At 37.7% G+C, this 15,056-nt stretch overlaps 1 protein-coding gene across 2 annotated transcripts in view; it reads right to left on the reverse strand.

The window, feature by feature from the left end:
- Positions 1–10,282, reverse strand: part of map3k22 (mitogen-activated protein kinase kinase kinase 22) — an 86,618-nt gene extending 76,336 nt beyond the window's left edge. The window contains exons 1-2 of one of the 2 annotated variants that reach the window (XM_057824112.1): positions 9,921–10,282; positions 2,717–2,849 (exon numbers count right to left, since the gene is read on the reverse strand). The gene's annotated coding sequence lies outside the window, so the exon portion shown is untranslated. The remainder of the gene's footprint in view (positions 1–2,716; positions 2,850–9,920) is intronic. The other variant, XM_057824111.1, reaches the window with a different exon arrangement.
- Positions 10,283–15,056: the final 4,774 nt, after the last annotated feature.

Here is a 15,056-nt window from a genome sequence, read left to right on the forward strand (position 1 = left end):
AATTCTTGGCTGGCAAGCATCACTTCTTTGGCCGAACGCTCTTCAGGGGGCGAGCTCCCAAGGGAAGAGGGAAACCGGTCTCTATACTTGGAATTATTCATCAAGTCCAACCTGCGGCACAATTTCAACACATGAAGAAGAGTCCCGACTTTGATGTCGAACAAAGCCAAAAAACCTCCCGCTGTAGTCGTATTTTTAAGACTGATTAAAGGGAAGTCACAGCCCATCCACGCTAACGTCTTTCAGTTAAGTTGCGTCACTATCCAAACAGGGGAACTCCCTCCTCTCTCTCTCTTTCGTTCACTCTCTAGAGACTTAAGAGGTGAAAGGTTTTCTCTGCAGCTGCTTTGTGGTGTGAATGGCGTGATCTCATGTCTGACATCATCCTCGTGGAGTCCCAAAGACATCAGACCGACTTCGGACGGGTATGTGGGGATCCCTCTAACGTATGCAATGTCTTGAAAGAATCCATAACACTGCGTGAAAGCTGTTAGGTTTATTCAGTTTTCAGGTGAAATTTCAGGATGAACCTAAACGTGCACTCCACGCATTTGATATTCACTAAACCTTTATATGCACAACTTTTTGTTCTCTAACAAGGAGCTTTTGTGAAAAAGTGCTGAAATATTAAAGCGTTGGAAATGTCTTCAGAAGTTTAGAGAAGGTCAAATTAAGTTTGCATGTAAATGTACTGCTTTTAAGGTTCCGCAGAAAGCCCGAAATCCTAAACTCTTTGCGACTACTGTACTTTTACCTTTATAGTATTAGTTTGCCTGTTAGAGCATTGAATAGCCTCTTCTTAACAATTACTTAATTCACAAAAAAAATTTTTTTAAAAACCTATTGGCCCGAATATAAGACGGTCCTGATTATAAGACGACCCCCACTTTCACAAGACTCAAGTTTGAAAAAATACTTTTTGAACACCAAATTCATTTTTATACAGAAACTAATTACAGTACATCCGAAACAAATGATTAAAACAAAGTATTTGAGAGAAAAAGCTTGTTATTTTGCCTCATTCAAATCTTAATATCTGAACATTTAAATATGTAAAATAAAGTGCAATCACATTCGTAAATGAATGGCTTCTGGTTTTTGAAATGTAAATAAACCAATCTATTGTGATAAAACAACAAAATTGCAATAACTGCATCAACCATCAAAGTGAAGTCAAACTGTAACTGTAGTCTTCAAACAAATCTGAATAAGGAAAAACATTGCAATAAAATAATGCAAACTGGTTAAACTTGAGAGTAGCTGAGATCTGTCATGACAGAACATCGCTTCAATGATATCTGGCGCCATCTAGCGTCGTGAATGGGTATAACGTCTAGATCGCGAATATAAGACGACCCTCTCTTTTTCAGTCTTATTTCAATGCAAAAAAACACCGTCTTATATTCGGGCCAATACGGTAAATTTTTTTTAATAAACTTGTTTTATCATGAGTACAAAATGTACAATTCCATAGAAAAAAATTCTTGCATTTCAAAGAGACAACACCAATGATCCCTTCCTACCTTTTTAAAGCCATCTGCCATACAGCTAGCTCTGCTATTCCTCACTGAACACACCAAGACTCTCTTACCCGGAAAGTCACTGAGGTTTCTCCATCAAATTTCTATCTCTGGCATTTTGAATGACTGGAAGTGTCTTCAACAGCTTTCACAATAATCCTCAACGGGGAGTTCTACAAAGAGCAGCGAGGTTTTGCGTAATCCCGCTGATGGAAAAGACCGCAGCCTTCTGCCAAAAAACATCCCCCAACACTATGAAGATTTTCCACAAAAGCAGTTTGTTTTGGCCCACCATGTTGCAGTGAAATTTGGCTGCAGATGTCCAGTTAATCTGATGATGGACCACGAATTGAAATGGGACGGTCAATTTCTAATGACACAACCTCGCACGTAGTCAGGTGAAAAACAGCCTCTGACTGCGTTCTTGACAACGGTCGCACAAACAAACAAATCAACAGGGAGCCACTATCATCAAGACGCCTGAAGGGGATCCTGCAGGCGATGTTGCACTCGTCATGAGTTATGGATGTTTAAACAGTGTTGCTGTGTAAAGTGGTTAAAGGAACAGATGTAGAGAAAATGCACAACGGCTGGTCATGCATGACTGGCTTATTTTTCAACAATTTGGATTGATCGTATACCAAAATAAACATAAAATCTGTTGTAGGTGTTAGTGATAGTTTGTTGATGTCCTTGTCCAATGGTGGTCCAATGATGTTAATGTGTTTTAACCATTTATGATTGATATTAATGTCACTGTAATGGTCACTGAAACGCAGCTTTACTCATGCTGCTTTTGATTATTATTCACGGCCAAAGTCAGGAGGGGGGAGGTGGTTAGGGACACCTTGAAATGTGCAAGAATCAGACACGACTGTCACAAGATTGGACAGTCACTGGAATAATGAATAAAAAACACTTTAGATTGTGACAAAGACGAAAAAAGAACCACGACCAAAGGGAGTTCGTCTTGTGCTCACACAATGGACGCAAGAAAGTTGCGGCGGGATGTTAAATGTGGTTTCCAAAATAAAAACCATCAACAGCGGATGAAGTCATCGAGGGGACGGCGGCCACAACCCCCAGCGGACGAGAAGTTGCGACATGGGGCAGGAAGCAGAGGAGTGATTATTTAGCGAGACATTTTGGTGACTGGCTCCTTTAAGAAAAACAAAAGGTCAGCCGTGGTGGTGTACCGTCAGCCTGTCCGTCCGCTGAGCGACGGCCAAGACTGCTACGCTGTGGTCGCCCTGCATGAGTCACTGGCTGGCAGGGTGTTGGAAGGGAGGTGCACAAGGCCTCGAGGTGTGCGGATGGGAGAATGTCACCCTAAAGGAGGCAGATTGGACTTACTCTACTTCAGTCTTACACTTTACATCAGAACAATCTTAATCTGAGCTACAGAGCACAACGAACAGCCCATTGAGGCCCCTTTTTCATCCAAAATGGGTACTTCCAAACATTATTGCAGACTTTTCATTCAAATTTGGGCATGGATCATTGAGACTTTTTCCCTATAGGTTCCATCACGAAAGACATGCAAACCCAATTTGGTGTTAAATGACGAAACTATTGTTTGGAATTTATTAGTTTCTAACTTCCCTAAAAGAGAATTAATTCAATGAAAAAGAGAAGTAAGGCTGCAACAACTAATCAATTAAAATCGATTAATAAAAAATAAAAAATAAAAAAAACAAAGGTGATAATCAAATTTGTGTGTTATATGAGGCTGCGCACACGCCAGTGATTAGAGCAGGAGAGAGAGTTCACTGCTACACTCAGTTTGGGTTGCTGAATAAATAATGCTGTATGGCTGAAGCTATCGAATATTTTAGTAATAGAGTATTCGACTGAAAATTCTATCGATTAAATCGAGTAATCGGATAGAACATTTTTTTGAGGGGGGGTAAAAAGCAATTATAAATGTACATGAGAAAACAAGACATTTGATCTAATATTGAACCATTTTCAGTCAACCAAGAAATGCATCTCAGATGCAACTGGTAAAAAAAATTAATTCACTGCTTTCACTCAAAAAAGTTCTAGATCTTAAAAAAAAAAAAAATCTTATTTCTTACCTAAAAATGTCATTACGCTTGATAACACACATCACTTAAAAGTTACTGGTAGGTGTTTTTCCCACGCGTTTCAATTGAATTTCGACTTGTGTCAAGTTATTTTTAAGTTCTAGTTAAGTTTTAAGTTAGTCTAAACTGTAAATCCTGACGGGATTTTGAGTTTTTACAGTGTTCAAAATAAATGTATGATACCTGCTGTATTGGAGCACATGAGAGAACAGTGCTACTTCGTGTTTTATCCAGCAATGACTACTGAGCTAAAATTGATAGTTAGCTTTTTTATGTTTTTATTTTACACCTTCATCACTCAACAGCGCTGTTTTTACAGATTAAATAAAGCTTGTAAGTTGTATGTAAGATACATTAGCCACGCATCGACAGCAGTCATAATAAAAACCTAGCCCTCCGCAGTGCTAACGTTACGTGAGCAAGGGACAGTAACGTTAATCTTATTTATTAGCGCTGAGAAGTCTACTGCTTTAAGATGACGGCTGTTTCAAACCATTCAAAAGTTTGGGGTCTAAGCAACCCCAAACTTTTGAACCGTAGTGTATAGATGCGATATCTATGAGACGCATCAGATGCTACCTGCTACGACCGTAGCATCATGCGGGCGTAGTTTTTAGCAATGTTGCCATAGTTTGTAGCGGCTGTCGGCTGCAGTCGGGTATTATTGCTTCTTCTACGCACGTGACGTCTGCGCGTTGTCCCGCATTAAAAGTAGTCTGGGGCCTGGCAAAACATGATGCTTCAAGCTGGCAAAATTAAATGATTCCTCAAGGTGAATAAAATTATTATGTATATAATATAGCTATATAATACTGTATTACGAAGTGTTGAGAGTTAGAGTGTCTCTTCTGTCGTTAGATAAGATAAATTTTGATCGTTTATATTGTTTGTATTCTTTGTTGATGAGATGTTACTACTTTGCATGGAGCACTAAGCTAGTTAGCAGTTATGCTAATCAGTGTCTTAAGTGATTGTAATGTGTTTTGGAGAATCATATTAGCTCTTGAGTTATTGTTATATAGAAAAGTTGTCTCATTTCTTTTTATAAAGAAACCACACACATTAACCTATTCAAATAACAGCTTCGTGTCTCCTTTCATCACAAGCTCCCATTCAAACTGTAAATTGTCATACAAGAGAGAGTGCTTTGAAATTGGATTTGGATTGTATTTATGAGCAACTGTTTGATAAAGGAAAAAAAAAAAAGATTCATTACAGTCTGCCTCTTCATTATTCGATTTTGTTCTTTGTTTAAAGAAAATAAATTTATTGACAATTTATATCAGCGCTTTGCCCACAATATAATAAAAAAAATGTCGATCTAGCACTTTTTGTATTTGAATGAACAGGACTGAGAAATTATTTTTATGTTTAATACTTAGAATCTTTATCAAAAACGTTAACAAGTTTAATGTACTTAAACAATAAAGTTGTAGACTACAGTAAGTCAGGAAGCTGTAATAAAATAGTTTTGAAGGAAATAGTCATCCATTTTGTCTTCATCGTTACTTACAACATGCTGAAAAAAAACATCAAGATAAATTGTGAAGGTAATTGAAAAATGTGACATTTATCCGATTAATTGCTTAACTAATTATCTGATTAATCGATTATAATAATATTAGGTAGTTGCAGCCCTAATAAGAAGTGATTCCAAGAGCGCCTTCACACCGTCTGGTGCTCTGACCCTAAAAGGAATTGCGCTGAGTGGAGTGAAGGCCTCTACCAAAGGAGATTACTAATAAACAGTACTCGTGATGCTTATGCGTATGTCTCATAAAAGCCAGAAAAATCCCCACTAGGAACACAACAATCAGTGATTCCTGTTCAAAATGTTCAAAAAAATAATAATTTGTGGCCTGTGCTCAAATATCAAATAATGTCCCACAATCTAACAAATGTCCATTGAAAACGCAAGCTGTTTGGGAAAGTTGAAAAACCACAACATGATAAAGCACAGTACACAATACCATGACAAATCCAAGTGGCACATCATTTTCAGGGTAATAAATACATTAACAATTCGTGAAGCTACAGAAAGGACACTACTGTGTTAAATGATCCGCCTCTGACTAAGTGACGACTATTAGCTGGCTAGATAAGTGGATCGGTCGGCCATTACTGTTGGCCACACAACCAGAGCTAAAAATAAAACGATTCTCTCCCAAAGTCCACAGCATCGCCGCCACTCAGATCAGGGAGAAGTGTTATTCTCACCCTGAGAGGAATCTCGAGTTAAGCCTTCGTCTCCATTATGTGCTGACACGCTATTACAAGCGCATTCATTCATTCGTGGCGAGACAGAATGTCAAACAGCTGTGGTCCAGCAACAGGAGAGAAAGAGTGTTTATGTTTTGCCGTCAAGCAATTCAAGGCTTAGGGCTCTTTGGTACTTGACAGTTTTCCATTTCTACAGGGGTAAAAAATTGAAAACAAATGAAACATCCTTTGTAAAAAGATATGTATAAAAGTCCATCTTATTAATTTGTTATACTTCAGCTTGCATTGGTCAACAAGAGCTGCTGGCATCACAGGATTGAACTGTTCTTTCTTTGGAACGGATATACAAACAATCCTTTATTCTGCATGATATGCTATTCAAAAACATATAGAAAAAGAGAAGCTACGATAGCGTCTCATTCTAAAACTTAAGATCGACATCATTAGAATTGTCACAAATAGGGATGTCCCTATTACATATTTTTACATCCGAGTCCGAGTCACCTGATTACATTTAAATAGAAATACATTATCTTAGTCAAGACAGTGATGACATGATGCTGATTGGACATGAGTGCCTGACTGAACTAAGAAGTAGAGATGAACTCATAGCATCCAGCAGATATAACGGTCTAAGAAATGCACGTGCATGTCATTCAAATACTGCATGTACTTTCAATGGAGGGAAAACATTTGATCATAACAGAGAAATAGAATAGGGAGACGTGAAGTCACTGGATTGTTCATGGAAATCCAATCCTTATTTAGTCAAGACAGTAAATGATATGTATTGAATAAGGATGTCCCGATCCAATCACGTGATTGGAAATTGGGCTGATATCACCATTTTTTAGAGGATCAGAATAGGGTGAAAGGGGTCGGGTTTTTAATTATAAAAAATATATTTATGTTCTTCTGCTTCATGCTCGTACAGCGACACACCCTCTTTCCTGCTGAGCAGTGCGGCCAAACTGTCCAGTGCAACTTGCATTTGGTACTTAAAGTTAACGATGATTGACAGGTTTGTAGTTTTGAGCTTGCCAGATCAAAGGCACAAATGTGTCAATCTTAGTTAACTTGCAGCCCAGTCATGAGTGTACTGTGGCAAGTCATTGTTTGAGAGGCTGTTGTTTCAGCAACGTGAGCATCAAAGCGTGAGTGGATTTGAGTTGACTCCCTCAATGAAGCATTTAATAAAGACAAGCATTTTGTGAGGTCATTCCGATTTAAAAATAATTCACATTAGGAAGGCAGCACGGTGGGACAGTAACATATTTGGAACATTTGTTCAAATTTCAAAAAAATAACAATGACTTTTTCTTGTATCGGATCGGGACCCGGTATCAGCAGATTCTCAAAATCAGGTGACTCTGACTCGGTTAATCGGGACATCTCTAGTATTGAATGTGACAAATGATGGTTATAACATGATGTATGTTTTTTTAAAACTAGAAAATCAGTGCAATTGCCGTCTTATTTTTTATAACAAAACAAATATTCAAATTACGCACTCAAACCTGCAACTTAAGTCCAGATTTTTAGGTATTTCTAAAAAATAAACAAAAAATTCATAAGTAAAACAAGGAGGCCCTGAGCGAAACTTGTCCAAAGTTGGCGTGCAAAGATGTGTTGTCTATGCTGCCGTCCTCACAGCAGACAGCATTGTCTTTACGCTCAAACAAGCCGTTGCAGACAAAGCTTAATCGGGACAGCTTCCTCTTTCGGGGGTCGCACAGAGGCGGGGGCTTGACGGGGCTCAACCCCTGAACTCTCACAGATAAGGACTGGCGACCTCGGCTGGCCGCCTAAAAGCAGTCAGACGCCAGCCATCAGGCTAAAGGCACAAACCAGAATACACGCTTGTGTTTCCGGTCTTGCTTCAGTTATGCGCGTTACAACAACACTCTGTATACCCAGTGTACATTGTGCAACTGAGCTACAGTCTATGTATGAGGCTGAGTAGCGTGAAAGCATCCCACCCACAAGACAAACTTGCTTTGGCTTTGTAGCGTTACTACGAGACGGCTAAAACCAGGCCTTTTGACGCATTATTCAGAACCCTGTGAGTCATGGTGACCTTTGGCAGCAGTAGTAAGCGTCTTACAACAGACCTGGTTTCTCCAGCTTGCAGGTCTTCACAATAAGGAGAAGTATAATTCAAACTTAGCTTTGTAAAAGCTTGTCGACAAATTGACCATTCAAATGTGATATCAAAATACTAAAGAAATCAGTGTTCATATTTTCTGTTCACACAGAAAGTGTCTGGAAGCAACACTGCACTATTTAATGTGGCCATACCTCCTGCTTTATGTAATACAGTCCTTCATTTTAATGCCTTATCCCGCATCCTGCACAGTTTAAAACAGGACACTTTTTTGTCCTCCTTTTTGAAGATACACCTGAAAGCAACACACTCCTATCTGTTTGAGTGCTCGCTGCATTGACAGCAATTAAAGGTAGGCAATGTCAACAATAATTGGTTAAGAAAATGAATGTTATCATGTAGAAAATGATAGTGAGTACACTTTGAGTTGGATGTTGTGATTTTCTTTCCTTACTAAATGCCACAAAGTGTTCTCCATTTTTGTGTCATGGAAATGGCCACCCTTGCCCTATCAGAGAGGAAGTAATATTTGCAAGCTAATAGCCTGTTAGTATACAAAATTTGAGACATAAGTATGTTTATTTATGCATGCTTTGAAATTCTTATTTAAAATAAATGCATTTTAATTTTTCAAATAAAGGGTACGCAAATTAGCTCGTTCTTTGTCACTCATTAGTCTAGTTACGTTAGCATTTTTTTATCTGTCTAGTCTGTTAATTATTTTAATATTGTTTAGACATGTGCCAATTACCTATTTCAAGGTATACCGTGGTATGAAAACATCAAGGTTTCAAAACCGCCAAAAAAATTCCGTCATACCGTCCCTAAGGAACTAGCTGTTTTTTATGTCCCAAAATGCACAGCGAAATCCCTCGCTTGCAACTGTAAGGCTCAACTCTCCCCTACCGGTTGTTACTCAGTGTCAGTGAGACAGCTGAGTTACATGATGGCTAAAGTAGTTGAAACTCTATAAACTTTTTCAACCATCGAAGAAAACGAAATCACTTCGGAATACTTGGGCTACAGAAAAGTTACAGACTGCCGCGGCTTTGAGGAAGAGGGCCAACGGACATGTAAAACATGTTTGCGGAGGGTGGCTACAGAGGAGGCAATACCTCCAATATGAATTCGCATTTATAAAACCTTAAAGCTAAGAAAACACTGTCATGAACGTTTCCCACCAGATGCGAGAGTTAACTCCAGCGTGTTTAGTGTGTCTAGCGGTGGTAAAACGTGTTTTTTCTCTCTCTCTGGTAACTGTCTTTGTTGAGAAAGAGAGTGTGTATAATGTAAACGTGATACGAGTCATACACATGTGCTTTTTATGGAAAATATTTCAATTATTTTTATTCTGATGGTAAGAGTTTTGAGCTGTGGCTGTGGGTTTAGGCTCAACTAAAGTACTGTAATGCATTTATTTTACTTTTATTTAGAATATTTTGTTATTTTTAAAAATTAATTTTAACTTAACATTACACTTATGTTCCAATTTGTTAGAATGTTTTGAAAAATAAATGGAATAAAATTTTTGTTTTTTTAAACCCAAAAATCTCAAAGTAACACATTTTAGAGTTGTAATTGCAATACCTTGATACCGTGAAACCGTGATATTTTGGCTTAAGGTTATCATACCGTCAAAATATCATACCAGCACAGGCCTATTGATGTTATAAAATTTATAAAAATCATTCTTCATAAATTACGTGAGGGGAAAAAGCAAAAGAAGAGTTTTTGCTCTTCGGGCTCTGATTTTTGCAGAACACACTATTAGAATCCCTTGTGGTAAGTAGTTGCACTACAAGACTGGAACATCATAAAAAAACACTGTGAAATAAATTTTGCACAACAGTGTTGAAACAAATGAATGGAAAGTTGTAAGAATGCAACAATGACTCAAAAGCAATCGCGTTGTCAAAGCAGCAAGTTTACTGCAAGAGTAAGTGAATACAACAGGAAACAACATCGTGGGACTAAGTGGAGATTTCTTACCTTGTTACCTCGGTGTCTCCATGCTTGGAATGTGCCTTGCAGGACGAATGGAGACGAGGTGAAGTTATCCCAGATTCAATATAAAAAAAATATAGAAACAGAAGATCCCCAACTGATGCTGTGCAAATGTTCCACCAAAAAAAACAAAACAAAACAGTGCGCTGGTATCCGGAAACCGACGAGTTGGAATAACAAACGAAGGCTTTTTCCCACTTGGAGCATCCAGAGCCGAGGATTCGTGGTTTCCAAACCCGGGAATGTTGATGTTTCTCCGGGGAAAACTTTCTTCCACCGTCGCGTTAACCTCCGTGAAGACTATACAAGCAAAACAGCGGCGGCGGAGCTGTGGAGGGGACGCGCCTCTGACGTCAGTTATGCGTCACAACCCGGAAGCGGTGACGGTTTTACTGGCGCGTTTCCAAACTAGTCGCGGAGAAAAGTAGCCGCTACTGCCCTCCCGTGGAGAAAATCGCGCAACAACAACAGGAACAAATTACATAGGAATCTGATTGACATTTGTGGCCATGTTTTCCACTCAGGAAGGGCATATAAAATTTGAATTTAAGCAGAGGTGGGAAATAACACGTTACATTTACTTGAGTAACATTTTGAGAAAAACTTACTTCTAAGAGTAGTTTTACTGAGTCGTACTAAACGCTACTCTTACTCCGCTACACTAGTCGATACATTTTTCCTCTTTATTTTACATCTTAGATTTTACTTTTTTTTTTTTTTTGCCAGCGACGTCAACAGCAGCTCTACCATTTTCACCAATGAGACGACGCAGCAATAATCACATGACTCCATTATACCAATCACACTCAAGCTTGCCGTTCTTTGATCACACCGGCCTGTTCAATCACATGCCGTCTTTAAAGCACTGTAAAAAATTTTTTTAAAAAGTATTTGACAAAGCGCTGCTCTCAACATGACTCGAAAGTACATATTTTAACCTCTCTCCCAGTCTTTAATTGGCACCGATGGACCACAGAAAACCGGAGATATGATCCTTTTTATTTTAAAATAGGAACTATGAAGGACCTACCGTAATTTCTGGACTATAAGCTGCTACTTTTTCCGTTATTTTGAATCCTGCGGCTTATAGTTCAGTGCATCTTATTTGTTGATTTATTGGGTTAATAGTTCACACTTTATTTAACAGCGGCTTCATTAGACTGCCACAAGACCGTCATAATTATGACATGATACTATCATAAGTATTAATGAATACAAATAGTCGTTAAGTGCCATCCGGCAAATTATGTCACTAACTCCATTTATGTCCAGCTCGGATCTTTTACATCCATTCAAAAGTGAGAGAATTTGCCGGATGACACAAAATGATATCTGTCATAAGCATTTATTAATGTTCATGTCAGTGTCATGTCACGATTATGATGGTCTAATGACAATCTTATGGCGCCACTGCGAAAGTGTTACCGAATACCATAACTAGCAATGAATGAAACAACTGGAACAGTAACTGAAGAATAACTAGCACAGAACATATATTTTGATTGTTATTAACATCTGTAGCGCTGCATTGCATGCTAGGAGGCATGTTGAATGATAAAAGTGTTGGCAGCAGGTTGCAGAAGAGATTGACTGTCTCCCTCAAGGGAGCAGTGATGGTCAAATGAAGCTTTGCAGCCAAATGGTTCGAAGCTTCATGGTGGTTCATTGGGTCTTATGACAGTCTTATGATGCTGCTGTCAAATAAAGTTTTACTGGTTAATATCTTATGATGTAAATATCTCATAACACAGTAAGGACGGCTGTTGCTTACAGTCAGAACAGCTTATCTATGAACAAATGCCGTTTTTGTGACAAATTTGGTGGGTGACGGCTTATAGTCAGATGTGCCTTATACCTAGAAAATGACAGTATTCACTATTCAACTATTCAAACTAGGAATTATTTTCTGCACTAGAGGGCACTCATGCTCTGTAGATGAATGATGCTTCAGTTGTGTAATTTTTTTTTCTCACGCCGGAATACAATTATTTTTTTGCTTAATGTGGTGATGTAATGGATTACAGATAACTTTGTGCTGAAAAAAATACCATTGTTTAAAACCCTATATTGCCAAATGTATCAAATTTGATACACCTAAAATTTCATGATTTTGAGACTAATTCAGAATTTTGACATTTCTTTTTGAAAAAAAAAAAAAAAAATGATGGATGCAAGTCAACACATGCATCTGCAGGTTCCATGAAAAAAAACAGGATTTAGCAAGGGTTATAGATATCTGAGCACTTATTACACATATTCATTTTGACTTTTCTTTTTACAAATTTGAAAAAAAGGTTTCATTAGGACCTTATGTGACATATGTATGTCACACTGCTGTTGCCGTAGTGTGCACTTCCTGTGGGTGTGGTATTACAGTATAAAAGGGGATCTCTGTTATGTCTCTGTGTCATATATGATGAGAAGCACACTGAATAAAGAACTGTTGTTCCATTCAAGTCTCGGCCTTACATGTACTTAGATCAGGGAAGTACATAACACCTTATTTTTCCAATTTTGGGATTCTCTGATATTTGCTTCATATTGCTGGCATTAAAGGCTTAAAAAATAAACATCGTAAGCAGTTACTTACAATGTTACTCATTACTTGAGTATTCTTTTCATCAAATACTTTTATATTGTACTTGAGTACATTTTTTTTGGATGACTTATACTTGAGTAATATTATTTTGAAGTAACGCTACTCTTACTCGAGTAAAATTTTTGGCTGCTCTACCCAACTCTTTAACGCGACACTTTGGCTCAGTGTTTCTGTTTTTACTCTTTTTTTTTTGGGGGGGGGGGGGGGGGGGTATACAGAAGGGTAAATACAGTGGTCTATGACACTGGTTAATAATGTCTACACATCCTTGTTCAATAGCCAGGTTTTTATGATGGATTTTTTTTTGGTTTGATTTTATGCCCCAAAAAAATCACACTTCTTTTTTTTTTTTCATGTGTTTAGGTAGAAATGGTAGGTAGGTTGGTTGTCATCGTGTCTTCCTCATTTTCCACAAAAGTCAGTCATATAGGTGCACTGATGTTGGCTTTTTTTTGGACAGTTTTACTCAATTTTCCTCAATGTGAGTCAACTTCCGACTCGAGCCAAGGTGACGCCGCTCGGAAGAGCGGGCGAGAAGGTGTCAGTGGGAGAGAAGCAAAATATGGCTGTGCATGTTAGCTTGGAACAGGCCCAAAGCACACAGTGAGGGGCAGTGGTCGACTATATAGCAGAGGACAATAATGACAAACACGCCATTGACCTTCACATTAGGTTGCACACAGCAGTGTTTCATTGTGATCAAACATGCCCTTGCTGTGCTTGTGTGTAAGGCTGCAAGAGTGCAAAGAATATCAATTAGATATTTGCATTCCTCAGTGGATTTTTTTTTGCCGGTGCTGTTTTTGGGATGCTGCTGATCTGCGTGCCACATGAAGCGTCCTGTTGTTTTTTATAAGAGAGCAAGTCAGGTAATTCCAAAGGATTGGAACTGCTTGGGCAAGCATTCATTATCAAACACCTCTTTCACATTGATGTTTGTAAAGATTGGAAGCACCTTGTTCGTGCTTTACATATTTACTATGATGCTTTGTTATCTTCCACCTTTTTTTTTTTTTACTCCATCATATTATTTCTAATTTAAAAGTAATTTCCCCTGTTGGGAATACTTTAAATTGAGTTAATCCTGACACAAAACCCTAATTAGTTGCAAAGGTGCTGTTTGTTTTAAAATAATTATTTAATCTTCTCAAATGTCATACGCATATTAAAACAAGAAATATATAAGGAAAATACAATATTCCCCTTTTGAGACGCAAATAACAAATTATTAATAGAGGTTTATCACATCTTCCTCATAGTTCAGAGGAATTTTAATATTTAGAAAAAATATATTCTTAATTGTTTTGTGCAATTTTAATACTGTATTTTCATAATATTTAATTACTGTATTTTTCATCATTCGAAAAACATTTTAACTATTTTGTAATATTTGATATTTTTTGTGTCTAAATATTAACACATTTAATGCTTTTTATGTCTTAATTATATAAGTAGTTTTAATGTTTACAATACATGTAGTACCCGGGTAATGAACGAGTTCAGTTCCGAGCCTGGCAAAGTAACTCGAATTTCCCCGCAAGTTGGAATTACCGTATTGGCCCGAATATAAGACGGCCCTGATTATAAGACGACCCCCTCTTTTTCAAGACTCAAGTTTGAAAAAAAGACTTTTTGAACACCAAATTAATTTTTCTACAGAAAATAATTACAGTACATCCGATACAAATGATTATAACAATATATTTGAGAGAAAAAGCATGTTATTTTGCCTCATTCAAATCTTAATATCTGACCATTTAAACATGTAAACTAAAGTGCAATCACGTTCGTAAATGAATGGCTTCTGGTTTTTGAAATGTAAATAAACGAATCTATTGTGATAAAACAACAAAATTGCAATAACTGCATTAACCATCAAAGTGAAGTCTAACTGTAACTGTAGTCTTGAAACAAATCTGAATAAGGAACATTGAATAATTAAAACATTGCAATAAAATAATGCAAACTGGTTAAACTAAAAAGAGAAGCTGAGATCTGTCATGGAAGAACGTCGCTTCAATGATATCTGGCGCCATTTAGCGTCGGGAATGGGAAGAGTAGCTGAGATCTGTCATGACAGAACATCACTTCAATGATATCTGGCGCCATCTAGCGTCGTGAATGAGTATTATGTCTAGACTGCAAATATAAGACAACCCCCTCTTTTTCAGTGTTATTTCAATGCAAAAAACACCGTCTTATATTCGGGCCAATACGGTAATACTTTAAGTACCCAGAAACAACCCCTCAACCTCAAAATAACTGTCAAAAAACATGTATTATTTGTCATATTAATAAAATAAAGTAAAAAATAAAATATTGTGAGGTACGTTGTGTTAAATGCTATTACATTCAATGACTATTCAGGCTTAAAAAAAAAAAAAAAAACTATTCGGACTTTAGTCGCGAGTTAGTCGCCTTGCTGAGAGAAAAGGGCGTTGTGGAAAGAGTAGGAAGGCGAGAGAGGTGGGATTTCATGGCCACTTAGGTCGCCAGCGTCGCCTCTCTCAACGCGAGCCCAC

Source organism: Corythoichthys intestinalis, chromosome 20, assembly GCF_030265065.1.
Source record: "Corythoichthys intestinalis isolate RoL2023-P3 chromosome 20, ASM3026506v1, whole genome shotgun sequence".
NCBI lineage: Eukaryota > Metazoa > Chordata > Actinopteri > Syngnathiformes > Syngnathidae > Corythoichthys > Corythoichthys intestinalis.